General features: G+C 47.9%; 1 protein-coding gene across 11 annotated transcripts in view; it reads right to left on the reverse strand.

Annotated features, from left to right (window-relative positions):
• ST3GAL1 (ST3 beta-galactoside alpha-2,3-sialyltransferase 1) overlaps positions 1-15,076 on the reverse strand; it is a 116,100-nt gene extending 101,024 nt beyond the window's left edge. For all 11 annotated transcript variants that reach the window (XM_073999505.1, XM_045398735.2, XM_065519654.1 and 8 more), the window contains exon 1: positions 14,876-15,076. The gene's annotated coding sequence lies outside the window, so the exon portion shown is untranslated. The remainder of the gene's footprint in view (positions 1-14,875) is intronic.
• Between the last annotated feature and the right edge of the window lie 10,804 nt (positions 15,077-25,880).

A 25,880-nucleotide genomic window follows, 5' to 3' on the forward strand; every position in this document is an offset into this window, starting at 1 on the left:
GGAAACCTTGGACCCAAGGACATGGCTGACATCATATAAAGTCTGTCCCTGGCAAATGTGACCCAGAGTGCCACCACTAACTGTCCTATTTATAGCCCTTTGAAATATGGTGTGGTGGAGGGGGGACATTTTGTTCTTTTGGCCTCTTAGATGATAAAACTAAGTGGAGGGAAGTGGGAGGGAGGTTGGCAGCGGTGCTATTAATGCAGGCAGGGAGACCAGATACACTGGGTCTCGAGCCTTTTACGATGTGCATGCGTGTGTTAGAAGGAAACATTGTGACATAGTGGAAAGGGGTACGTGACAACCCCCCAACTTGACCCTCCCAACCTGGGGGACCTTCAGGCAATGGCCAACTTCAGCGAGCCTGCCTTCTCAGCTGTAAAACACTGATGGCACTAGTGAGCTCAAAGCCTGATTAGACAGCGAATGGGTCTAGAATGACCAGTATGTGGTATTTCCTGGGCAGAACCTCAGGAAGAAAAAGAGGGAAGGCAGATGCCAGAATTCACAAAAGACAATACAAGCTTGTTCACAGGGAGGTCTAAAGGGAGAGAGGAGACTGTGCAGTGTAAACACAGTGGAAATCATCTAGCCAACCAAGGCCTGGCACAATGGGGTCCTCATAGGATACCTGGTACCCACGGTCCAGGCTGCTCTTCCTGCCTGTTCTAGTGCAGGAGGGCACAGGAGCATGTTCTCTGGGGCATCCTGAGCAGCCCGAGATGAGAGGAGAACTGAGAGGTAATAGAGGCCTTGGCAGTATCGCCCCATGGGCTGGCCTCCCATCCAGGTTCTGCCTAATGATGGGCTGAGCCGTCGCACCAGCTAGGCCCCGTCTGAGCTGTCTTCTCAGCTGTAAAATAAAGAGGCCAGGGTCTGACTCACACCTGTAATCCCAGCACTTTGGGAGGCCGAGGCAGGTGGATTACGAGGTCAGGAGTTTGAGACGAGCCTGACCAACATGGTGAAACTCCGTCTCTACTAAAAATACAAAACTTAGCCGGGTGTGGTGGGGCATGCCTGTAATCCCAGCTACTCAGGAGGCTGAGGCAGGAAAATCACTTGAACCCAGAAGGTGGAGGTTGTAATGAGCTCAGGAGGCTGAGGCAGGAGAATCGCTTGAACCCGGGAGGCAGAGGTTGCAGTGAGCTGAGATTGTGCCACTGCACTCCAGCCTGGGCAACAGAGTGAGACTTTGCCTTAAAAAAAAAAAAAAAAGAGGCTGGGGTCTTGAGGTCCCTCTCATGGCTAAAATCTTAGGTATGTCTCTTCTGCCTCTGATGTCCTACAATGATACCCTAGCTTCAGAGCCCAACTTTCCCATCCTTAAATTCAGATAGCTCCTGAGAGCACCACTCTGCCACCTGCTCTAGGAAGCTCTCTTTGGTTGGAAGCTTTGAATGAGAAAGAGCCTTTTAAACCACAAAGCTGCCCAGAGGTCAAACGCCACTGTGTGAGGCAGAGAGCTCCCTACCACCGGGAGTGATCAAGCAGGTACAGGATAACCACCAGGTAGAGTCTCAGTGAGGAAAACCGCTGCTCGAGGGAGGTGGAACAAGAATGTAATTGATGATGATGATACGTTGCCCACAACATATCTTTAACAAGGACTCTTCTGAGCACCGTCCAAGTGTTAACTCATTGAATGTTTATTTACTACCTCCTGGGAGGTAGGTACTATTATTATCCAGATTTTATGGATGAGGAAAGGGAAGTACAGGGAGGTTCAGCAACTTGCTGAAGGACACACAGTTAGGCAGTGGCAGAGCTAATACATTTATTGAGTAAATCAAGGAATCAATGAATGACTCAGTAGATTGAGGAAGGTTGAACAAGGTCACTGCTAAGGCTCTTTGCAAATGCTAAGATTTTATAATTCTTTGACACTATTAAAGTGTGCAACCTCTGTAACTAATTATTCAACCAACATACCATACCCCCACCCTCCCACAAATAATGGTGACTAAAGTTAATGACACCATGGCTCAGAGAAAAAGAGAAAACCTCCTTTATTCCATCCAGGGCAGGTTCCTGACAATACAGAAATATTCTGATATTCAAAACTGTCTCCACAGCCAGTATATTTTTTTTCTCCTTATTTGGATTTCTGACATTGCATAAATATCAGTTTAATGCATAAAATCCCATACCGCAGGTCTTCCAATAATGCCATTTCATTCAACATCATTTCATTATAACATTGATGAGAAGAAGATGGATTCCTGGCCGGGACCACTGTGTATGTGGAGTTTGCAAGTTTTCTCCATGTCCTCGTAGGTCTTCTCCAGGTACTCCGGTTTCCCACACCCCAAAAAGCCATGCATGTCAGGTGAACTGATGTCTTTATATGGTCCCAGGGCGAGAGAGTGTGGTTTTGTGTGTGTGTGTATGTGCACGTCCTAAGCCACTGGGACAGGCTGTGGCCACCTGCGATGCTGTTTGGGGCCTTCATTTAGAAGTTTGGTGATGTTTTTATGAACAGAAATACACCAGAGAAACTGAACTCTGGTTTATATCAATTACCCTATGGTGAAATCAGGTTTTTGATGTCTTTTCCCTTAAACTCACGATTTCCAAGGACCTATCAATGTCATTAAGTGAGGACTTACTGTGGTCCAAGGATCATGTTTGCTGAGCTCAGTTTGTTCCAGGTCACAGGGAGAAACAGAAAAATAGCAGCAGGCCTTCGGTTGGAACCAATTCTTCAACGCATTCTGAAAGGTGTGTTTTCCATTTGAAGCTTCTATCAGGCGGTGAAAGAAAGAACAATGGTACTGTCTGCCTAATCTCTCCCTTTCATTTTAATTTTCTTGTTTTGCCAAAAGACTGAATTTTAAAACGTAAGATTATGTTTTAGAAACAACCAGTAATACACTTCACAAAGACATTCCTGTTCGTGGCAGCTAATATGTTTCCTGAGCAACGGTCTTTATTCATCAAACTCTCCACCAGGTGGTAGGATTAACAGCGTTTTCAAGTAAGAAGAACGACAACAAACCTTTCTCTCCATTGTGAAGATGTTATTAAAAGGGAATTTTCCAAGGTTGCAACAGCGACGCTGACCATTCCTTTTACGTGAAGCAGGCTGCCTCCAAGAGGCTCCCATCTAGCTAAGTGATTGCAAACTTTACACTCAGCCTTCCTGCTCAGTCCTTTCTCCAACCCCCCAGTAGGCTCAAAGTGGCTCACTGCCTCCCTCAATCCCCAAGCACCTTGGGGCTCTTGGAATTCACTCTATACCGACAAGCCACAAAGATGAGTTCTTGCAAGCAGCCATGCAAGGACAGACGTGGAGCAGTTAAAAGGATACAAAAGTACAGATAGGAGGAATAGGTTCTAGTGTTCTGTGGCACTGCAGGGTGGCTACAGTTAACAAGAATTTATAGTATATTTTCAAATAGCTAGAAGAAAGGATTTTGAACGTTTCCAACACAAATGATGAACGTGTGAGGTGATGGATATGCAAATTACCTTGATTTGATCACTCTACATTGCATGTATGGAAACTCACTATGTACCCCATAAATATGTACAATTACTAGATGCCAGTTTTATTAAAAAAACACACACACTGAAATACCATCACTCCCATCAGCATGACAACTTACAACAGAAAAAATATTTGCATTTCATGTTTATTATCTATTGCTGTGTAATAAATTATGACAAATTTAACAGCTTACAGGAAAAAAAAGCCAGTCTGTAACAGGCTAAATAAACCCACGGACCCACCCCAGTGATGGTGAATCGGGGAGAAGACTCAGAGCCTCAGCCTTTGGGAGAATGAAGCTGCTGGTGTGAGACCTGGAAAGCACTAGGTGGAGAAAAGTCAGGAACTCCTGCCCAAAAGGATATTACAGGGCATAGGTTCATGGTCACCATGTTCATGTGACACACGTGGTCACAGCACATCTCATGGGCTGGGCTAGGGGCCAGGCAGCTGGTGTGACCAGTTTCCTATCTGAACCTTAGAGAAGCTGCCCTTCCCTTCCAGGGTCCCCACTGAGCCAGGGATATAGGATGACCTGGGAATTACATTGCATGGGGCCTGAGGCCTCAGGCTTCGGAAAGAAATGGTGCGCTTATAAATCCTGGTTCTGCCACTTTCTAGCTAAGTGACCTCTGTTAAGTGACTTAACCTCTCTAAACGTTGGTTTCCACACCTATAAACTGGGATTAGGGAAAAGTGGAAACATACACTTTACAGAGAGTCACTGTAAAGACTAGGCTCCCATATCAAACGAGTGAGAAACTCTAATGAAGTAAAGTAGGCAATCCAGCCCAGCCCAGGTGGAGGGCAGACAGCACCCAGACAGCCTGTCACATAGAATGCATAAACTCTTAAAGTTTTCTAGAAAATACAATCAATTGAAATTATTTTCTGTGAAGCCTTACTCAAGGTTTGCCCAGAGCCATCTTTTTGCTTGCTGCCAGTTAATCAGTTTGCCCCAAAAAATATGCAAGCAAGATACCCTGTCACCAAACTGTCTGCAGGATTTTCCTCCCCTCTGGCCTCTGTTGCTTGACTTTGATTCCAACTCCTTAGAAGCTGATTTCCACCTCTGCAAGAACAGGATTTACGTGCAAAATAACTAAATAATGAGCAGACCACCCAACTACATGTCTCTGAGTGCCGTGAATTCCTTGAGCTTTCTGGAGGTTCCACTGAGACACACGTACCTGGGTCTCACCATCAGAACCCTCCACTGCCTTCCCTGTCTCACAGGTAGCAACTGAGCTCTCTGACTTCCTAATGCTAAAGCTGGTTCTTGGCCAAATGAGCTTCTGGTGCCGGTTCACTCCTATTTCACATGAACTGTAAATGGTGGTTGCAGTGGTTGTGTTATGTTAGATTGTTGTGATGATAATTTGGGCTCCATCAGCTGACTCTAGGATCTAATGAGGATGTAGAGACTTAGATTTATGTTGTTGTTTTTGCCACTGTTCTCACGCTCAGTCAAGGAGGGAGCACGGGGGTGAGGTGGAGGCTGTAAGGTACTGGGGTGCCGGGAATGAAGCGAGGTAGCTCTACCAGGGCTGGAGGCCTAGATCTGCCATTTCCCAGACACTCGAGCAGATGTTGATCAAGTCACCTCACTGCGCTGTGTACCCCTCTACAGTTCAGAGTGGGAAGGGTGATTGATGGAGACTCTAAAGGCATAAACTAAGGACGAGTGTGATAGAACTGCACGGTTGGTGAAGGTCTGGGCTTATTCCTTCCCCAAGAGTGATCCACAGTGGCATATACCTGTAGTCCCAGCTACTCAGGAGGCTGAGGTGGGAGCTCAGCAGGCGGAAGTTGCAGTGAGCCAAGATCACATACTGCACTCCAGCTTGGGCAACAGAGCGAGACCCTGTCTCCAAAAATAAAAATAAAAAAAAGAAAGACCCACCAAGTATAAATGATAATTTCAGACACACAGATCTGGAGGCAGGGCCCCATGTGACATTTGCCAGTAAGTCACTTCTCCCCTCTGAATCCACATCTTTTTTTTTTTTTTTTTTTTTTTTTTGAGACAGAGTCTCATTCTGTCACCAGGTTGGAGTGTAGTGGCAGGATCTCGGCTCACTGCAACCTCCACCTCTGGGGTTCAAGTGATTCTCCTAACTCAGCCTCCCAAGTAGCTGGGACTACAGGCACACACCACCATGCCCAGCTAATTTTTGTACTTTTAGTAGAGACGGGGTTTCACCATGTTGGCCAGGGTGGTCTTGATCTCTTGATCTCGTGATCTGGCCACCTCGGCCTCCCGAAGGGCTGGGATTACAGGCATGAGCTACCGGGCCTGGCCTGAATCCACATCTTTATCTACAAAATCAGGAAGACCCTCAGAAGAGCTGAACTGAGGGCCAACTCGGGTCAGGGCTGTAGATGCTGGTGTCTGTGAAGGTCGCTGGGTTGGTTCAGGTGTTTGAGCTCTTGACCACTGAGAGTTCTTTGCCCCTGTTAGGGCTCCAGTGCATTAAAGGCAGGGAAGGAGAATAGAGTCGTTTAATACTTGGCCAAATCCAGGGGATTTATTTTGGGCTCCAGTCTAGTCTTCTAAGGATCTAACAAAAGGGATTTTTTTGTTGTTGTTTTTTTCTTTTTTTTTCCCCACCGGGCCTTTTATTTCCAAAAAGGTAAATGCCCAATTAGATAGATTTTTGTTTTTTATGTGGAATTGTTTTAGGCTTTTTGAGCTTGAAACAATATTTTGGAGTCATTCCACCCTCTCAGCTAGAGAAAGTAGCTGGTTTGCTTTGGTTGGGGTTTACTGGTTGGGTTTTTCTCAAGAGCTCTCTGCTAAGTAAATATGCATGAAGGGACTTTTTAGCTACTCTGGTGTTTTAGTTCACTGTGGATTCAAATGGATTTTTTTTAATGTAGCAAAATCTATTACAGTGCTATCTATTGGGTTTGATCTTTTCTTTTTTTAATGTAGCTAATGAAATCCAGAGAAAGTACTTTATTTGCACACTCTAATGTGTACTTTCCAAAAGTCATTTGTAACCCTCTTTTTAATTCTGCCAAATACTTTGGAGCTAATGTTCTTTTCTTCTCAGCTTTTCTGAATTATTGCAAGTAATTTTTAAGTCATATTTTATACTCCCTTAAGGGCTATAGAATCATACATGATTAGATAGGCTATGTTTAATAAAAATTATAGAAGGCCATTGTTTTGGATTAAGTTTCTGCACTAGGCCCCAACAGGGCACACTGAAAATCAAAATAGAGTTACCCACGCTAAAGTTCCAGGTCCCTAAACCCAAACTGAGGGGGGGATAGGTAGTCAAAAACGGAACCATATCCTCGAGATGTGGCAACCATGGCACAGCAACCTCAGGGTCAACATGAGAAGCCACAGCATTCACACTATAGCCCAGTTTATTCAAGCCAAGTTAGCTCCAGTAAGGAATTTCCCCCGTAAGAGGATGCACATTTTGATTTTACCTGTCCTCAGACTGAATATTTGCTCATTATAATAGCAAAAAACACACCCCTGGTTGGAGATTTCAGATGTTAATGAGACATGTGACATATGAGCAAGCATGTACGGCTGCCGCACACGTGCACCCCGAGGACCACCCAGAACATGCGTACTAGTAGCACCTCTTCCCGCCTCCTTGTGAATAACCGCGTAAGGCTCTCATCAAGGGAGTCTCCCCAGTAAGTCAATCCTGTCCCGTCCTCGCGAACAGCCCGCCCTGAATCCTCAGTCAGAGTGTACTGTCTGTTCTGCATGTCACTTTCAGAATACCCTGCCTCTTTTGCAATAGACGGCTCCATGCTGCATCTCCTTTGCCGTGTGTCTCTTGTTTAATTTCTTTTAAACTAAGGAGACAAGAACTGAGGTTTTACAACAGCCATCGACAAAACTAAGTTGTCATCTCACTTCCTGAGAAATCAGGAGACAGTCAATTTCCCAAATAGGCGGGATTAAACTGTCAACTGGTATGATCATGAAGTTCCCTCAGCTCTAATCCTTCTGCAGCCTAAAGTAACCGGATGTTAACTAATCAGTTATTTTTCTAGCGTTCTCTCTAAATGTAATGAATACATACTTTGTTGCTTCTGGTTTCTTCAGTCCTGTTTATAAAGCCAACCTCCTCTGCTCAGCTCACTGGAAAACTTACTCTGTTTTGTGGAACAAAGTGTTGCTCAATTCTAGAATCACAATAAAGCCAATTTAGGTCTTTAAATTTCTTGTCATTCTGTCCTTTGGCACTTTCATGTGTTTTAAAGAGAAAATACACACACACACACACACACACACACACACACACACAGTCAGAAGAAATGATCCAAACATTGTCAGAATAATTGGAAGAAAGAAACTTTTAACCTACAAATATTCAAATCATATTATTTGAATGCTGAATAGGTTAAAAGGCCACGTTGGAGTACCACTCACCCCCACACCACCCTGTCTAAATCTTGACCTTCTCAGGAATCAAAACTAACATTTGTTGAGAGACTTTTACTGAATAAACCTGTTTAGTTTTCACATCAACTGTACAAAGTGTGACCTCATGACAGAAGAGGAAGCTGAGACATAGAAAAGGTCAGTAATTCGATCATGAAGTAATAAACCTCTGATTGAAACCCAGGCAAACCTTAACACTTAAACTATTCTGCTTCTCATTAAGATGCTACTGATAACAATTTAAAGGTCTTCACAATGTCTTACAACGGATGTTCTTACTTTACTAGGGCTGATAAGATACAATGGGTTAAAATGTGGGCTCCCACCAGCTGTGTGACCTTAGGCAAGGGGGTTACCTTCCAGTTCCTGGGCATCCTACCTGCCAACTGGTAATCTTGTGACTACCCCCTCTCCACCCCCGGCTGTTGCAGATTCAAATGAGATGACAGCTCTGTATGTGTGTGTGTGTGTGTGTGTCTCCTCAATCTGCCCTCCAGGCCTGCTCCTAATCCACCTCCACCTTGTCCTGACCTGTGGGGCTCCATCAAGGAGCTCCCTGCCTTTGGCCGTTGGGTAGGCTCAGATCTTGGTGCCACAGAATTGCACAGGGCAGGCCAGAGGAGAGCAAGGTTGCAGGGTTGATCTGCCTGGCTCCTGTCCTGCCAAGTTGAGGAGGGGGCCTGTGGTCTCTCTCTTCCAGAGGCTTCTGGCAACTACTGCGATGCTCTCCTGGTTCCCCTAGCCCATTCCCCACCATGCCACTTCTCCTGGGGATGGTAACTGGGCCCAGGTGCTAGAGCATCCCTTGCTGACTTCTCTGAACCAGGGCACCATCTCTGTAGGCACACCTTTATTCAGACCCTCCATTCAATGCTTCCTGCCGAACCCCAGAATGATAAGATGTTCAAAATACTTGGCACTACTGGGTATACATTAAACTATGAAAAGTAGATGCTGCTAAAATTCTTATCAACAAGGCAGGTTCCTGTGCTTCATTTTGTGGGGTCCTCCTAACTCTCCTGTAATAGAGGGAGTGGGAATTTATACTACCATCTCCCAGCTGAGGAAACAGAGGGTCAAAGAGGTTAAACAATGTGCCCAAGGTCCCCAGCCTGGAGCAGATGGGACAGGGCCAGGGCCCAGGAGTTCTGTGTCCTTGGCCAGCAGTTTCCCTGCAGGAATTCCCCTGACTCTTTAGAAAACACCTCAACTGCAGGGCCCTCTCTAACAGTTGTCCCAGGTGGGAACCACAATAGCATCCACTGCAGGTGCCTTGAACTTTGACACAAGTCCCATCCCTGCTGGCCAGCCAGGCCACACAGGAAGGGCTCCCGCCAGGTGGCCAGGGTTCATGATGCTGGGCACCTCAACCACCTTATGCTACCCCCCACCTCCCTCGTGTGTCCCTGCTTCTGGTAACAGTGCTTTGGGTGGCTTCTTAGGCCAGGGCTCTGGCTAACGAGTAATTCTGTGTCCTGCCCTAGGGACAAAGAAGCCAGAAGTTTGACATAACCCATAGGAATGAGAGGAGTGTGCTGCCCCAACACAGTCATTAGGCCTTGCTGCTTCCAGGCCGATCATTCACAAACCATCTTACCTTAAAATCAGCCTCCTCCTACTTCAAAAGTGCTTTTCCAGGCGTTTTCCAGAACTTCCTGCCTTCAGTCAACTCCTCCATTTCCCACAGGCTCTGTCCTGAGCAGTGCCCCATGCGATCACTTTCTCTTATACATAGACTTAATGCAACTGGAGTCAGGGAGGCTCTGGGACTCCTGCACACACAACTCTCCCACAAGAATCCTCTCCCTTAATCCTCCTGGCGTCCCCTGCATCCCCTGCATTGCAGGGGGCGATCACCCACATGCACCTCAAACCTGGCTCACGGAAATGCAGGGACTTGCTCCAGCTCACCCAGCCAGCCTGGATAGTAGCGTCCCCCTGAAAACCTGGGCGCTTTCTCCTACCTGCCACCCGCCATGCCATTTAAACTCACCCTCCCAAATCAGCTATGAAAATCTGAGATAAAGTACACGGACGAGCATTAAAAATAAAGCACTAAGTTCTTTTTTTTTTTTTTTTTAAGGCAAATGCAAAGCAGCCACTCTCTGTTTTATACACGGGCATTCCAACACTTGGAGGCTCTCGTGGTGTAGAAACTTGCAGCCTGGCTGCGAGGCAACAATTCCTCCCACACAAACCAACCAGAGATCAGGACCTACGGAGGGAAAAGAGGCCAAAGCATTGAACCTCTAAAATTCCCAATTCCCTTACCTCTTCAGAACCATGTGGAACAGGATTACAGCCAATCTGCTATTTATTTTACTTTATTATTATTATTATTTTGCACACACAGGGTACATGACGCTTTGATATTGAATGTATTTAAGAAGATACCTTTGCTCTTTTGCAGTCTGACTCATCCATCTCTAGAACACCCTTCTGTGGGTCCCTCAAAGTGGAGGGACCCTTTCCCTTCTCCGTTCCCATTTTGCTTAGCACCTGTGTATTTCTACATGCAGCCTGACTGGGTATGTCCTTGTCCCCCTCCCCAGGGCACTGTGATCTCTGGGACAGCAAGGAACAAGGACCGAGTATTCTTTCCTCTCTGTATCTCAGCATTTTGCATGGTGCTCCTGGAAGGTAATAAGTTCCCAGTAAATGTTGGCTCAAATGAAATCAAAACCCAACCACCACCAATAACAAGACCAAATAAACAATAAAACCCCAGATTTTACAGTTCATTGACTTCCCCTCTGAGCCTCAATATTTTTGCATTAAAGCAAAAGGGTTGACCAAAGCGATTTCTAAGGTCATGTTCAGCTTGTAGATGGGAAGCAAAACAGGCGCTGGTGAGATTACTGGGGTTCTTTCTGCAATATGCACCAATTTGGGAGCCCCCACAAATGGCACCCTGGCTCTGTCAGGTTTCAGACCTCAGAGTCTGAAACTTCTGAGACTCCTTTCAAAAATCTAGTGTTGAGAACTGCTGGAAAATGACTTTGCCAAGGGGGTGTGGGCTCTGAATGGTCCTGGCCATTCTTTGAGAAGGGAGATGCCCTTGGCATGGGGTAGTAGACAGTCCAGCTGCCCCAAGCCAGGGCTGTCTGTGATACCAGGAGGGTTTTGAGGGTGATGCTGGCTGAAGCAAACATAAATGAGGTGGTGGCTGTCTTCACAAAGAGAAGCTTTTAATGGACCCACAGTGACGGGCAGCAGAACTCTAAAGCTTCGTTTTTTTGGGGGTTTTTTTTGTTTTTTTTTTGAGATGGAGTCTCCCTCTGTTGCCCAGGCTGGAGTGCCATGGCACGATCTCGGCTCACTGCAATCTCCACCTCCCGGGTTCAAACGATTCTCCTGCCTCAGCCTCCTGAGTAGCTGGGACTACAGGCACCCACCACTATGCCTGGCTAATTTTTGTATTTTTAGTAGAGGCAGGGTTTCATCATGTTGGCCAGCTGGTCTCAAACTTCTGATCTCAAATGATCCATCCACCTCGGCCTCTCAAAGTGCTGGGATTACAGGCATGAGCCAGTGCGCCCAGCCAAGCCTCTCATTTTGAGAGTGAAACTAAGACCCAGACCCGAGTTGCAAAGTAACTCAGCGCTGCCACTGGAACTCAAATGCAGGCTCTCACGGGGCCCCAGTCTGGGCTCCTGTGACCAAATTAGAGCAGAAGAGAGCTCTCAGCTCCTCAGGTGTGCCAGCAGGGATGCTGAAGTTTCCACACAGGCTACACAGCTGAACGAAACTGCATGTAAGTCTTATTCTAGAATTCTTTGTGACCGGGCCACCTCTTCCATCGGCCTGTGGAGTGTGTGCACACAGGCATGCAGAACTCACTGGAAAGCTTTACAAGATGACTGGTGGATTTTATTTTTTGCTTTCCTGGTTGCTTTTTGTGATGTAGGAGGGGCCTAGAGTGAGAGTTAATGTTTAGATCCCTGGCCAAAGCTCTACCCAAATATAAACCCTTTGAGTCAGCAACCTTCTACACAGGAACTGACTCAAGCAAGGTTAACTGATCAGAAGGCTCAGAGTCACACATGGGAGAGGGCTCCTCCTTGGGCAATGTCAACTGCCTGCCTTTGGGTGGTGTCCTGGCTTGGGGGCTGCTTGGTGGGGAGGGGAGACAGAGATCTACCTCAGCCCCAAAGACCCAGGACCTAGAAGGACTCCTTCCTGTCAAGCTCACAGACGACTTCATCCCCATAAGAAAGGCTTCCAGATCAGTGACAGCCAATTCTGTGAGTGCCACCAGGGAAGTGGGGCAGCACAGCCCTGTCCATAGTCATCAGGAAGGCTGCTCAGAAGGCAGTTTCCGCCTGCTTCTGCAGAGCTTCGAGGAACAGACTCCATACCCCCTAAGAAACCCTCTGCCATCACTTCTAGCAACACTTCCTGTTTTTCTCTCTCACCCTGGGTGGGGTGCTGTGGCCTCCCAGCCAGGGAGGTAGGCGACCAAGGCCCTGCTCAAGCCCAGGCCCTGGCCTTGCCCAATCGCACCCCAAACAGCAAATGCCGATCCAGAAAAATGCAGGGAAGGCAAATTTCACGGTTTGTGGGATTTTGAAAAGGCAGGAGAGGGAGCACTCTATTCATTCTTTATTTAGCAAAAAGCGTAAGATGGAACTTTTTCCCCTAGACCTGAAGTCAAGGTATACACATACACACATATAGAGTATGAACTACCTATATATACACACATTCACTTAATTACATGTATTATAGCCACACGCTGTCTATTCTGCAGAACGTATTTTGGAGAATGTATTATTGGCCTCATTTTGCAGATATGGAAACTGAGACGCCGAGAGGGTAAGTCTGGTGACCAAAGTAAGAGAGACTGGAGACCAGAAGAGACCGCATGCTGTACCCAGACATTTGCAGAGGCGGGGGGGCACGGAGTGGTAAACTCTGTCAGTCATTTCAGCCAACCATGGGATTTCAGAAAACAGCCGGCAGGGGTCCTAATGTTTGGGGCAGGAAGGGGAGGTGGGGGAAGGCACTGTGAGGGACTCCAGCACTGGGCGCCCCTTCCCCACCGCAGAGACAAGCGGCAGTTTCCACAGCAGCCGGCAGGGGGCAGTGCACCTTGCCTTTTCGAAGCCTCCGGGCGCTTGGGCAGCGCCCGGGAAAGAAAACCAGGAGGCTCCGCCCGCAGCTTCTAGGAACAGGCAAGTTGAGCCCCGCACGTAGTAGGTGCTCCAGGCACGTCTAGAAGCCCAAAGGGCTTGACAGATACATTTGAACTCCATTTTAGAGACTGGAAGGGAAGAAGGGGACGTCCCGGCCCCTGCCAGCACTTTCCACCTTGGGGCCTTGTCAGTGAACACAGTGTTAGCACCTACGACGTGCCAGGCGCCCTGGCGACTACTGGAAAACCAGGCTCCCCTCTCACCCCGTTTTCCTCGTTGGCGAGTCGGCCTCGCCTCCTCCTCCTATCTCTTCCTCTCACCACACACACCCAGCCGCAGAGCGGGGGTGGGCGCTCGCTGTCTCCCTGGAGAACCAGCTCGTCGCAAACTTGCGGGGCTTGGGGACCCGCGAGGGGGAGAAGTCGGGAGAGGCCAGGGGTGCCCGGAAACAATCACGAGAAAGCCGGGCGAATGCCTGATGCAGGGACGCGGCGAGCCAGTCACTGCCCCCAGGGTCACGGCTGTCTCCCTCTGCGGGACTCGCCCGGCCCACGGGACGCAGTGACCTGCCCAACCCCCACCCCCTTGCGCGCTTCTGGGCGCGCACGTGTCCCCTAGCGGAACGCACCACCGAGCCCCGCTCGTGGTACGGCCGGCGAGGACCCTCGCGTAGGAGGGAGGAGCGAGTCGGAGCTCCAGACAACGAGCAAAGCCAGACGATACCCACACGCTTCCTGGGAGACCTGGCTGCAAGGCCAGGCTAAGGCGCGCTCCGGAGTCTCTGTGCTAAGCCGGGGCGCAAGCTCAACTCCCATCTCAAGTTCAGCCGCGCTTCCTCCCGCAAGGTCACGCTTAAACACTCGCGCAGAGAAAGGAGGAGCGGAAAGTTGCGCCACCGTCCCCATTTCAAACTAACTGTACCCTGACCAGGGCGCCTCGCCCCAGTGTCACCGCTGTCCGTCCCCGCGCGCTCCCAGAAGGGGTGGCCCTGCCCCCACGCAGGTCACATACACGACAGACACAGGCAAGTTGCTAACTTTTGTCATATTATTTCTCGGGAGCTGCGGCGCCTCAGGGGGTTGGGGCGGATTCGGAGTTTCGAGTTTGCCACTAACACTACTTGGGCCGTGCTCCCCTTGGCCCACCCGCGTCCCCCACTGTCCGCCACGCCGCGTTCAGCTCTCTTGTCCCGGGTGCCAACTTCACCCCCAGATCCGGAGCAGTGTGCGCTGAAGGCGTCCGCGGGGCGCTACCCCCCTCCCAGGTCTTCGCCTGCTCGCAGCGGATTGGGGGACTCGATCCGGATACTGTCCCACGGCCGCTCCTCCAGACACTGGCGGCCTCCGCGGTGTCCCAGCCTGTGACCCCAAATCCGCTCGAGAGCGCCTGAGCCCGGCCACCCAGCGAGATCTCCTCCCACGGGCGGCCCCAGCGGGGGAGATTCCAGCCCGGTGCCGGGTGCAATGTCACTGGGGTTGCTTTCGGGAATCGCTGCCCGGGACTTGGCGTAGGTTCCCCGCAGAGCTCCAGGCAGCTCCTCCAGTGTCGGCCAAAGACCCCTAAGCCCGAACCTCCACCCCGACCTTCTTCCGCTCCCAAAGCCCCGGGTGGTCGCCGCGGCTAAGGAAGGAGTCTCACTATGAATCCTAGGGTCTTCAGTCCCAGCTCCGCAGTCACACCCTCCTAGTCCCCTCCCCATCCCTTCAGTTCCCGGGTCCAGACAATCAACCCTCCACTCCGAGAATCCACAGGAAACTGCCCGAGCCCCAACTCCGGCGGACGCAGCCCCCGCGCACCCCGAGCAGGGTTCGCCTCCGCGCGCGCACTCACCACGGCTGGAGACACGCTGGAGTTTCCGGGATTTGGGCATGAGGGGGTTCGGAGGAGAATAAAGGGGTGTGGGTGTCCCAGACACTCGCCCCCTTCCCAGCTCACATCGTCTCTTCCTTCTTTCTCCGCTCCTCTTCTTCCTCCTCCTCCTCCTCCCTCCGGTCTAGGGCTCTTTGTCTTTGCAAAGTGTCGAAACTGTCTGGCATAGTGGGTTCCGCCGGCGGAGGCTGGAGCCGGGGAAGCGAGGAGGCGGGGTGAGGGTGGGAGAGGGCTCGGGAACACCTTCCCCCGGGTGTAACGGGAGTGAAAGGCGGGGCGACCAAGGAGGGGCCGCCTTTCCAGGCCGGCCGGGGCCGGGAGCCAGGGCGCTCCAGAGCCCAGTCAGCGCCTCCCCTGCGCGCGGCCCTCCCCTTCCTCCGCCCAGTGCCCGCCCCTCCCGACCCGGCGCCTCCGTTCGGCCCCGCCCACCCCCCCCCCCCCTTCCCCGGCTCGGCTTTCCCCTAGCTCCGGGCTTCCTGCAAGCCGAATTTAGCTCTGCCAAGCCACGTGGACCGCAGCGGGCTCGGCAGAGGCCGAGCCTGGGAGACGCCGGAGGCGGCGGCGGCGGCGCGGGGACCTGATCGGCGCCCCGAGAGGAGCCCCCCGCTCCCCGACGCCGCCCTCAAGCTGGCGGGGCTAAGGAAGAGCGCCCGGGCGGGCCGGGAGCCACTGGGGTCCGTTTCAGGAAGAAGACGGGCACTCACCGAGAGGATGGCAGTGCCCAGAAGAATTCGAGTCGGGGGCACGGTGGGGAGAAGGGGCCGATCCCCTGCTGGCGACCGGGCAGAGCCACCCATTTCCTCTAAGGGCGCGGGACTCGAGGTGGGATTTAGGGAGGGGGAAGGGAGGAGCGTGGGCTGGAGGACTTTTGCGGCCAGAACCTCGTTCAGAGCCACAGAGCCGGGCGCTGCGGCCGGCCCTGGTCCCGGCCCCGACCTGCCACCGCTTTTTCCTTCCAGATGCGGAGGCTGCGGCTGGGGCTTGGGGTTTGCGGATTAAGCTTGCAGTTATTTAGCCCTCCCTTTTTTACAGGGAAGCGGGGGCGGTGGAGACTTATTTTGCTGAATGGCAGAGTGCAGGGCTTTCATGCTAAATGCTGTACACAAGTCATGTAAATCTGGTTTTACGGTTCTTAGCCGCTTACTGAGACTACCTCTTTCGCAACTTTTCGGAGGAATGTTAGAGGAAAGAGGCACAGTTGGCACAGTTTGGCTTTAGGGTCATTGCATCCTTCCAGCGCCCCTTGCTCCAGCTGGAGAGTGATCAGCCTTTTGCATTGGAAGGGGAGAGTCCCTCGGCCTTTGTTTCATCAGAGGGCTGCTGTAGTACAGGGATTCAGGCCAGGGCCCGCATGGCCAGACTTCTTGGGTCAAATCCTGCACTGCCACTCAACGGATGTGTGAGCTTGGGCTAGTGACTGAACCTCCCAGCCTAGGTGGCTCTGTGCCTCGGTGTCTTCATCTGTGAGAACCGACCTAAGAAGTGTCTGTCTGATAAAGCTGTTGTGATCAGTTAGTGAATTCGTACACATAGAACCTTTGGAACTGTCTTTGACATGTAGTAAGTCAACTGGGTAGATGGTGGGTTTCTCCAGTGCCAGGTCCCCGCCCATGGCAGGAAGATGACCTGCCCTAGAGGATGGGGGCTAGGGTGTTTGGGAAGACTTCAGGGACTTGGGAGAGAAAAGGAGAAATATTCAGGGATGAGAAAAGTAGAAGAGAAACCAGCTTTTAAAAGGAGGAGGAGAGAGAATGAGAAAAATAACTACTAGAAAGGAAAGGAAAAGATGAATAGCCTTTTAGGAGATTCTGGACCTGCTCTGAGACCTCTTGCCTGACGCCCTTGGTTTTTGATAGAGTTCTAGAGAAGGGGTGAGCCCTTCTGTCTGCCTGGACACATCCTGTGGGCTTTTCTCTTTCCGAAACTCGGGTCAAGGTGTTCACTGCATCTACAAACTGCTTGTGTGCATGGGAGGAGGGGAGCAGAGAGTTCTACTTGCATCAGCTACTGTCCCCTCCAGCAGCAGCGTCTTCCAGCAAGGAAGAGCTTCTAACGTGCACCAGACTTTTAGCTTTGGCTGGGAATATCATCTGGGCCAATAAAGAGTTTTTGGATGAAATAACAAAAGTGTTGTTTATTGTATAGATCAAATAATGTATGGGAACATATTTGAAAAATAGAAAATGCTATACTCATATTAGTCTACACTAGTATATCCTAGTAGATTCTATGGAAAAAAGATCAGATTTGGCAAGTAAGGAGCCCCAGGTCATCCAGCTGTTTCACTTTGCAGCCAAGAACCAAAAGCAGCTCAATTTTAGCTGAGTTCTTACTGTACGTATTATATGTGCAATACTGGCAGTGCAGTAGTTTTGTTTATACCAGCATCACCACAAACACATGAGTAATGCATTGAGCTGATGTTCTGGTCACTAGGCACAGGAGTTTTTCAGCTACATTCGTGTATTGTGAGACCACTGTCTTATATGCATGTGGTCCATCATTGACCGAAATGTCATCCAATGCATGACTATATATATGAATAGTGTAGATTGTATGGGTTCTGCCAAATAGTTCTGCTAACTCAAATGCCCACCAACATTCTCAGGGTTGGAGGGAGGCTTCAGGACCATGTCTTGGAAGTTCTCCTGGATGACTCTATAGTGAGATGGAAATTCCTTATTAATTGCCATTATGGTGAAACACATATAAATCACCACCTTATTTGAATAAAAGGTTGTACATCAGATGCATCTTTAGCCCATCTCTGAAGGGTTAACCTGGGCAAGGCCTTTTCTGAAAGCCCCACTTTCTTTCTGTTATGTTTCTTCCCAGGTAACAGGGACAGCCTCTCCCTCTCCTTTTTTTTTTTGAGTTGTGACATTCCATGCAAGTAGCACTCTTAACACCCCCTTTTAAGACCCCTTCCAGGGGTTGCATGTCAGAAGTGTGTGCATGCATTTCTCTTTGTCACCCTGAGTGTATCTCCCATCACATCCTGCCAGAGAACAAGGAGTCACAGTCATTACTGGGAGTGTCTGCACAGCGGGTCCCTGGGGAGCCCTGACATTGATTTACTGCATGCTGCCACCTCCTACCTTTTTGGAGCACCAGCAAAGCTCTCAGTAATGATGGTTAAGGAAATTGATTTCATCCTTTCCCTACCCCCCTTTCTTGGCACAGCAGAATGGAAAGATCCTAATGGGTTCTGATCCCATTTGGGTGATTGTGCAGAAAAGAAAAGGGCTGCCTCACTTGTGAGAGATGAGTTCAGAGGTGCGGGCACAGCACATGGTGTTTTGTGTTTCAGACAGTGTTTTCCTTAGGGCTCTTGGGACTGTGAGGAACTCACTCAGGTTTCCTTAGAAAAAAAGAGTTTTAATGTAAAGATGTGCTGAATGAAGCTGAAAACAAGCTGGAAGGAGAGAGAGCCCATCTCTGTGTCTCTGTCTCCCTCCTGGCCCCACCACTGCCCGCCCTCCCCCTCTCTGCTCTGTTCTCTCTCTGCCCACAGGCTTTCTCTGTTAAATCCTGGGGTCTGTTCTAAAGTTTTCTGCATGTTTATGGCCCCAGCCTTTCTGCGTCCTGGCAATTGTGGAAACAATCTTTTCAGCTTCACTTCCCACTGTGGTTCCACCAGGTGTTTTAGTCTTTCCTGGAGAGGAATCTAACTGACAGGCCTCATCTACAGAGTCATGAATCACCAATCCAACACTGAATGGACTGCGCAGGCAGCCTGAGCCCACCTCATGAATGACTATCCAGAAGGACAGTCCTCCAGGAGATGTTGCATTAGAGGGAATGTAGGAGACATGGTCCTGACTCTGAGAATCTTGGCAGACATTTGAGGTAGCAAAACTATTTGGCAGAACCCAGCTACATTTTTCACATGTACAGTTGTGCATTGCATAATGACGTTTTGGTCAACAAAGGAATGCACATATGACGGTGGTCCCCTGTGATGGCACCGATAAATTCCTGTCACCTAGTGGTGTAGCTGGCATAACGTCAACTCATCGCATTACTCATGTGTTTGTGGTGATGGTGGTATAAACAAACTTACTGCACTGCCAGTATGGCGAGCATAATATGTACAGTACATAATACTTGATAATGATAATAAACAGCTATGTTACAGGCTTATATATTTACTGTGCTATACTTTCAATCATTTTAGAGTGTGCTGCTTCTGCTTATAAAAACCAGAGTTTACTGTAAAACAGTATTCTGTGTCATACCGGCAGTAGCCTTATTCATCTCATTTTTTCCTGATTGCATCATTTTCTCTTGTGCTTGATTTAATCTCATGCTGTTTTGTTCCTCATGGTCCCTAAGCATACAGAATCTATGGCTAATGTTGCCAAAGAGAAGCCACATTAAGTGATTGTATTAGTCCATTGTCACACTGCTAAGAAGGACATGCTTGAGACTGGGTAGTTTACAAAGGAAAGAGGTTTAATAGACTCAGAGTTCAGCATGGCTTGGGAGGCCTCAGGAAACTTACAATCACCACCGATGGGGAAGCAAACACATCCTTCTTCACAAGGCAGCAGGAGAGAAAAGAATGAGTGCCCGGTGAAGGGAGAAGTCCCTTATAAAACCAGATCTCATGAGAACTCACTATCATGAGAACAGGATGGAGGAAACTGCCCCTATGATTCAATTATCTCCACCTTGTCCTTCCCGTGACACATGGGGATTATGGGAACTAGCAATTCAAGATGAGATTTGGGTGGGGACACAACCAAACCATATCAGTGATTGAGCTGGAAATGAAATTAAAAGTGATTAAAGACCACGGAGGTGGAAAATTGGTGATGGTTATTGCTCGCCAGGCAGGTAGGTCGCATTCCATCGTAGCTACAATCTTGGAGAAGAAGAACAAAGTGACAAAAGTTGAAACTATCTGCTTCATTGAAGGCAATGGGACTATCAACAATTTAAGAAGGGCCTATACTAGATATAGAGACATTTCCTATGACCCAGATTGAAGACTAGACTGACACACAAGTGTATCCCACCCAGCCCCATGATGATCCCAGCCAAAACAGAAAGTTTGTGATGTTGAAAGAAAAGGCTGGATTTGACTAGGATGTTGAATTTACTGCTAGCTTTGGGTGGTTTAAACGATTGAAGAATCATTATTATATAATATGAAAGTGAGTGGTGAGTCTGTGAGTGCTGATGTGAAGGCAGCTGAAGAATTTTTGGAAACTGTAGATAAGCTGACTGGAGGAAATTTACTTGCCAGAGCAAATCTTCAATATGGATGAAACCTCCTTATTCTGGAAAGGGATGCCTGAAATGACTTTTATCTATAAGGAAGCCAAGTCAATGTCAGGTTTCAAGGCTTTGATGGACAGGGTAACAGTCTTGCATGGGGGAAATGGTACAGGCTACTAGTTGAAATCCTTTGTGATCTGGCCCAGTGAGAACCCCAGGGCCTTCAAGCATAGCACTAAGCATATACTGCTCGTGGGCTACAGGAGTAGTGAGAAGTCATAGTGGATGCAGCTCCTTTTCCAGGGTGCTGTCCTGCATTGCTGTACCAGTGAAAGGAAAAGCACTGTTTGAAGAATGATCCATCTTTCAAGATTTTACTTATTGTTGATAATGCTCCCACATGTCCTCTTTTTTACTGGTGATCTTCATCCCAATATCAAAGTGATATTTCTTCCTCCAGGTACCACCTCTTTCATCCACACAATGGATCAAGGAGTTATAGCAGCTTTTAAGTTCTACTACCTGAGGAGGGAGGACTTTTGCCCGGTGCCATACTGCAGTGGAGGAAGACACTGAGAAGACTCTGATGAAATTCTGAACAGCATCAAGAACCTTGTTTAGGCTTGGAGTATGTCGCTAAGGACTGTAGGAATGGCACCTGGAAGATGACACGCAAGAGGTTTGTCAATAACTTCAAAGGATTTGCCAAGGATGAGGAAGTTGCAAAAATCAAGAAGGCCGTGGTTGAGATGGCAAACAACTTTAACCTGGGTATGGATGAGGATGACATTGAGTAATTCCTAGAGGGAGTTCCTGAGGAATTGACTAATGGGTTGCTTTTGGAACTGGAATAGGAGTGCATAGCTGAAGAAGAGGTAAAAGGAAAAGAAAGTGCAGGAGAAAGGAAAAAAGAACTCCCAAGAACACTCACAGCGAAGGGTGTAGCAGAAGTTTTTTCAGGCTCCAACAAGCTCCTTAAGAAGTCTGAAAACATTGGCACCAAAACTGAAAGGTTTTCACTAATAGACAGGAAAGTTCATGGTGCATTATCTGCCTACAAGCAAATCCAGGATTCAAAAAACACCCTTTGAGCTGGAGCTTCAAAGCACAAAAAAAAAAAAGAAAAAAAAAAAAAAGGATAAAAGAAGCAAACCACCATGGACATAGTTGTGAGTCTATTAGTGATGGGGATACATTCTGAGGAATGCGTTGTTAGGCAATTTCATCCCCATCCCTGTGTCAGCGTCATAGTGTACTTACACAAATCTAGATGGTAAAACCTACTGCACACCTGGGCTATATGGTTTAGCCCATTCCTCGAAGGCTGCAAACCTGTACAGCATGTTATTGTACTGAATACTGTAGGCAATCGTCACTCCATGGTAGGTATATATCTAAATGTATCTAGACATAGGAAAGGTACCATAGAAAAACGTCATAAAAGATAAAACCAGTATGCCTGTATAGGCCACTTACCGTAAGTGGAGCATGTGTTACTGGAAGTCGTTCTAGGTTGAGTCAGTGAGTGAGTGGTGAGTGAATGTGAAAGCCTAGGACATTGCCATATACTATTGTAGACTTTATGAACACTGTACACTTGGGCTACACTGAATTTATAAAAATGTGTTTTTCTTCAATAGTAAATTAACTGTAGCTTATTGTTACTTTTTATACTGTATACACTTTAACTTTTTTATAATAATACTTAGCTTAAAATAAAACATTTTGAACAGCTGCACTAAAAATATTTTCATTTTCTTTCTTTCTTTTTTTTTTTTTTTCTGTGATGGAGTTTCGCTCCTTCGCCCAGGCTGGAGTGCAGTGGCATCATCTTGGCTCACTGCGAGATGAGCCATCTTCAATCACTTGAACCGTCCCCCAGGTTCAAGTGATTATCCTGCCTCAGCCTCCCAAGTAGCTGGGATTATAGGTGTACACCACCACAACTGGCTAATTTTTGTATTTTTAGTAGAGTCAAGGTTTTGCCATGTTGGCCAGGCTGGTCTTGAACTCCTGATTTCAGGTGATCCACCCGCCTCAGCCTCTCAAAGTGCTAGGATTACAAGCATGAGCCACTGCACCTGGCCTAAAAACATTTTCTTTATATCCTTATTTCACAAGCTTTTTTTCTATTTACAGATTATTTATTTATTTACGTTTTAAACTTTTCTGTTAAAAATTAAGACACAAATACCCACATCAGCTTAGGCCCACACAGCGTCAGTCTTCAATATCACTCTCTTTCACTGCATATCTTGAACCACAGGAAGGTCTTTAAGGGCAGTAACATGCAAGGAGTTGCCATCCCCCAAGGTAAGAGTGCCTTTCCCTGGAACACATCCTGAAGGTCCTGCCTGAGGCTGTATTACAGTGAACTCTGTGAGGTTTGCATAACCATGAAATTACCTAATGACGCTTTTCTTGGAATGTATCTCTGTCATTAAGCCACTCCTGACAGTCTTAGACCCAAAATCTATGCTAAGCCATCTGATTAGTCTCAGTCCATCCTACCCACCCTAATCTCTTTGTCAAAAATCAACTCATGAATGAGTAGCTTTAATCCCTACTTGGACCACCAAGATAAAGAGATAAATATATTGAGTCTCCTAGGAAAAAAGTTTCTAAGAGTAAGCCCTGAATATAGCTTATTTCTACCTGGACATGAACAAAAGATCATTTTTAACACAGTTGCTCTGGGAGGCATCTTTGTGCCCATGAAGAAAGCCAAATAAAATATTAGGTTCAGAGTCCTAATCACACAATACATGAAGTCTGTTCTGGAGTTTCTGTTTCGTGAGTCAATAAAATTATTTTCTTACTCCACTTTAAGTCATAGTTCTGTTACTTGCAACAAAACACTTGATAACGACAGTCAGATTAATTTTCCTGAAGCCCCTCTCCTTCCCTCAAGTCATTTCCAAGCTCAAAACCCTTAAAACGTTTGTGACTTCCCATTGCCTAGGGATGTAAGTCTGAATTTCTGAGTCTAGCAATTGAGACCCTCCTTGGTGTGGTCCCAACGTATGTTTCTCACTTGTTTCTTTCCAATACTCCTCTTTACAAACACTCTACTAGCAGGCATGACTCGGCCCAGAAGCTCTGGTTAACTTGTATGTTAAGTTCTTAAAATCAACATAGATCTCTATCTTGCTGGACTGGTGAAGCCCCCAAGATATACAGAAGTCCAGAGGGCTAATGCAGGGCCTGGTGTGAGGGAACTCTGACTCCTGGCAATCCTCACTGCTTCTGCAGTGCCTCCCACTGTCCTAGGCTGCGAGATCCATAAAAATCATGGTTCCTAAGCTTCCTCATCATAGGGTCCAGCTAGCCCAGATATATGTATTTCCTAGGATAGCCATAACCAACTACTACAAACTGTGTGGCCAGAAATAGCAGAAATAAATTTTCTCACAGTTCAGGAGGCTGCAATGAAGGTGTTGCAAAAGTTGGTTCCTACTGGAGACTCAGAGAGAAACTGTTCCATGCTTTTCTATGTGACCTCATCTCAACTTGTTTAACCGATTACATCTGCAAAGACCCTATTTCCAAATAAGGTCAAAATCTGAAGATCCTGGTGAGCATGAATATTTCAGGGACATTATTCAACCCACTAAACCAGGGACACCGACATCTCCATGCCCACCTCTGGAGCAGATGGCTTCCATTCTCTGTAGCTCCAGCTGACGGCCAGCCCTGGAAACCCTTTTCATCCTTTTCTTTCTGGTGTTCTCAGAAGCAGATTCCTGTCCCCTTTTTTCATGTAAATGGATTTAAGTTTGATTTCCAAAAAGCTAGACCTTCAGTAACTTCTAATTTTCCCTAAGGTAGCAGTCCTTGGGGCAAGGAAACATTAAGGGCCTGACTGCAGGCTTGAAATGGGGGAAATGGGAATCTATAGTGGACAAAAACCACAAATGAATATTTGAAGTGTCCTGCCATACCTATTGCACCTGCATTCCACACATACCAGTTAATGGAACACCCATCGTTCCTTCTAGAAGAGCTACCACCTGGCTTTGCATATGGACCACGAGTTCCCTGGAAGGCTGTCTGTCCACCACCTGAATCCCCTCCTGTCTAATGTGCACAGCTCTTCCTGAGGCAGCGGGGGCGGTGGGGGTGGGTAGTGGAAGGGCTGCCCCCACATGAGGCCTTTGCTGTTGGCCCTGTGCAGCCCTCATACCTTCTGCTTATCCCTACTGGGTCTCCCTTAATATCTGTCACCACTTTGCATCTTTGCAGTTACGTGCTTATTAGGCTCTGTTTCCTGTTCGATGGACAGATCCTGAAGGAGAGGTGCAATCCTCCCTTCTTTCATTCATTCATTCAGCAGAAATTTTTTGAGCATCTACTCTGTGCCAGATACTGTGCTAAGTGCTGAAGCCATGCAGGTAGACATGACATAATTCCTTGTCTCAGGGAATCCACAGTTTGATGGGGGACTGACAAACTTCCAGTTAGTTCTCCACATTTGGGCAGTGCTGTGACACGGTAACAAATGGGTGTAGTGAGACCTCTGGGGTCAGGTTCCCTGGACTTTCGCCGAGAACTGAGTGTGCAAGCCTAGTGTGTGTGGTGCCTCCCTAAGCCAGCAGAACCCTGAGAGCCAGAGTCTGGCTCTGTTTTGAGGGCAGTCAGAAGCTCTCAGAGAATTTTACATGGTGAGCGTTGGCAGATTTGCATGCTAGGCAGACACCTCAGGCAGCCTTGTGGCCATATGTCCAGACGAGAAGCAATGAGACCATAATTTCAATCATCTAAGAGCTGCCAGGGCTCTGACCTAAGGACGTGGCAGAAGCCTAAAAAGAGGTAGATGAGCTTCGAAGAAGGTGAAATAGATAGATCACAACCATTTCGATCAGGGGCAGGAGGAGAAGGAAAAAGCTTGTATTTCTCTTTTCCATGAGAGCAAGCAGTGGCATTGCTAATTACCCTGCCCCCTAGCATCCATCTCTTACTTCTTTCTGGCAACAGAATTATTTTTGTTTTGTTTTTGTTTTGTTTTAAACATGCATGTGGTATCTGGAGAGGTAGCATCCATCTAGTATGGCAAAACTAGCATGAGAAATATGGGGTTAAAAGATAGAAAGCTCTTTGATCCTTGAAGACATTCTTGAGCACTGGAATCTATGCCAGCAGTATCCTATCTGGGGATCTTTTCTCTGTTTTGTGAAAGAAAATATGCAACAATGTCTGGGCTGGGTGGCTCATGCCTATAATCCCAGCACTTTGGGAGGCCGAAGGCGGGTGGATCACTTGAGGTCAGGAGTTCGAAACCAGCCTGGCCAACATGATGAAACCCCATCTCTACTAAAAATACAAAAATTAGCCAGGCATGGTGGCAGATGCCTGTAACCCCAGCTACTTGGGAGGCTGAGGCAGGAGATTCGCTTGAACCCAGGAGGTGGAGATTACAATGAGCTGAGATCACGCCACTGCACTCCAGCTTGGGTGATAGAGCGAGACTCTGTCTAAAACAAAAAGAAAGAAAGAGAAAGAGAGAGAGAGAGACAGAAAGAAAGAAGAAAGAAAGAAAGAGAAAGAAAGAAAGAAAGAAAAAAAGAAAGAAAGAAAGACAGACAGACAGACAGCAACAATACTCAGCCCTAGTCCTAGTCCTTCAAGATATCACATGGAGGTTTCTTGTTACTTGCAACCCAAGTACAACCCTCACCGACACTCAGTGGATGGTGACAATCTCCAGAATGGGACATCTGCCAGGATGGAGGAGAAGAGGCAGTAT

Source organism: Macaca fascicularis, chromosome 8, assembly GCF_037993035.2.
Source record: "Macaca fascicularis isolate 582-1 chromosome 8, T2T-MFA8v1.1".
Taxonomy (NCBI): Eukaryota; Metazoa; Chordata; class Mammalia; order Primates; family Cercopithecidae; genus Macaca; species Macaca fascicularis.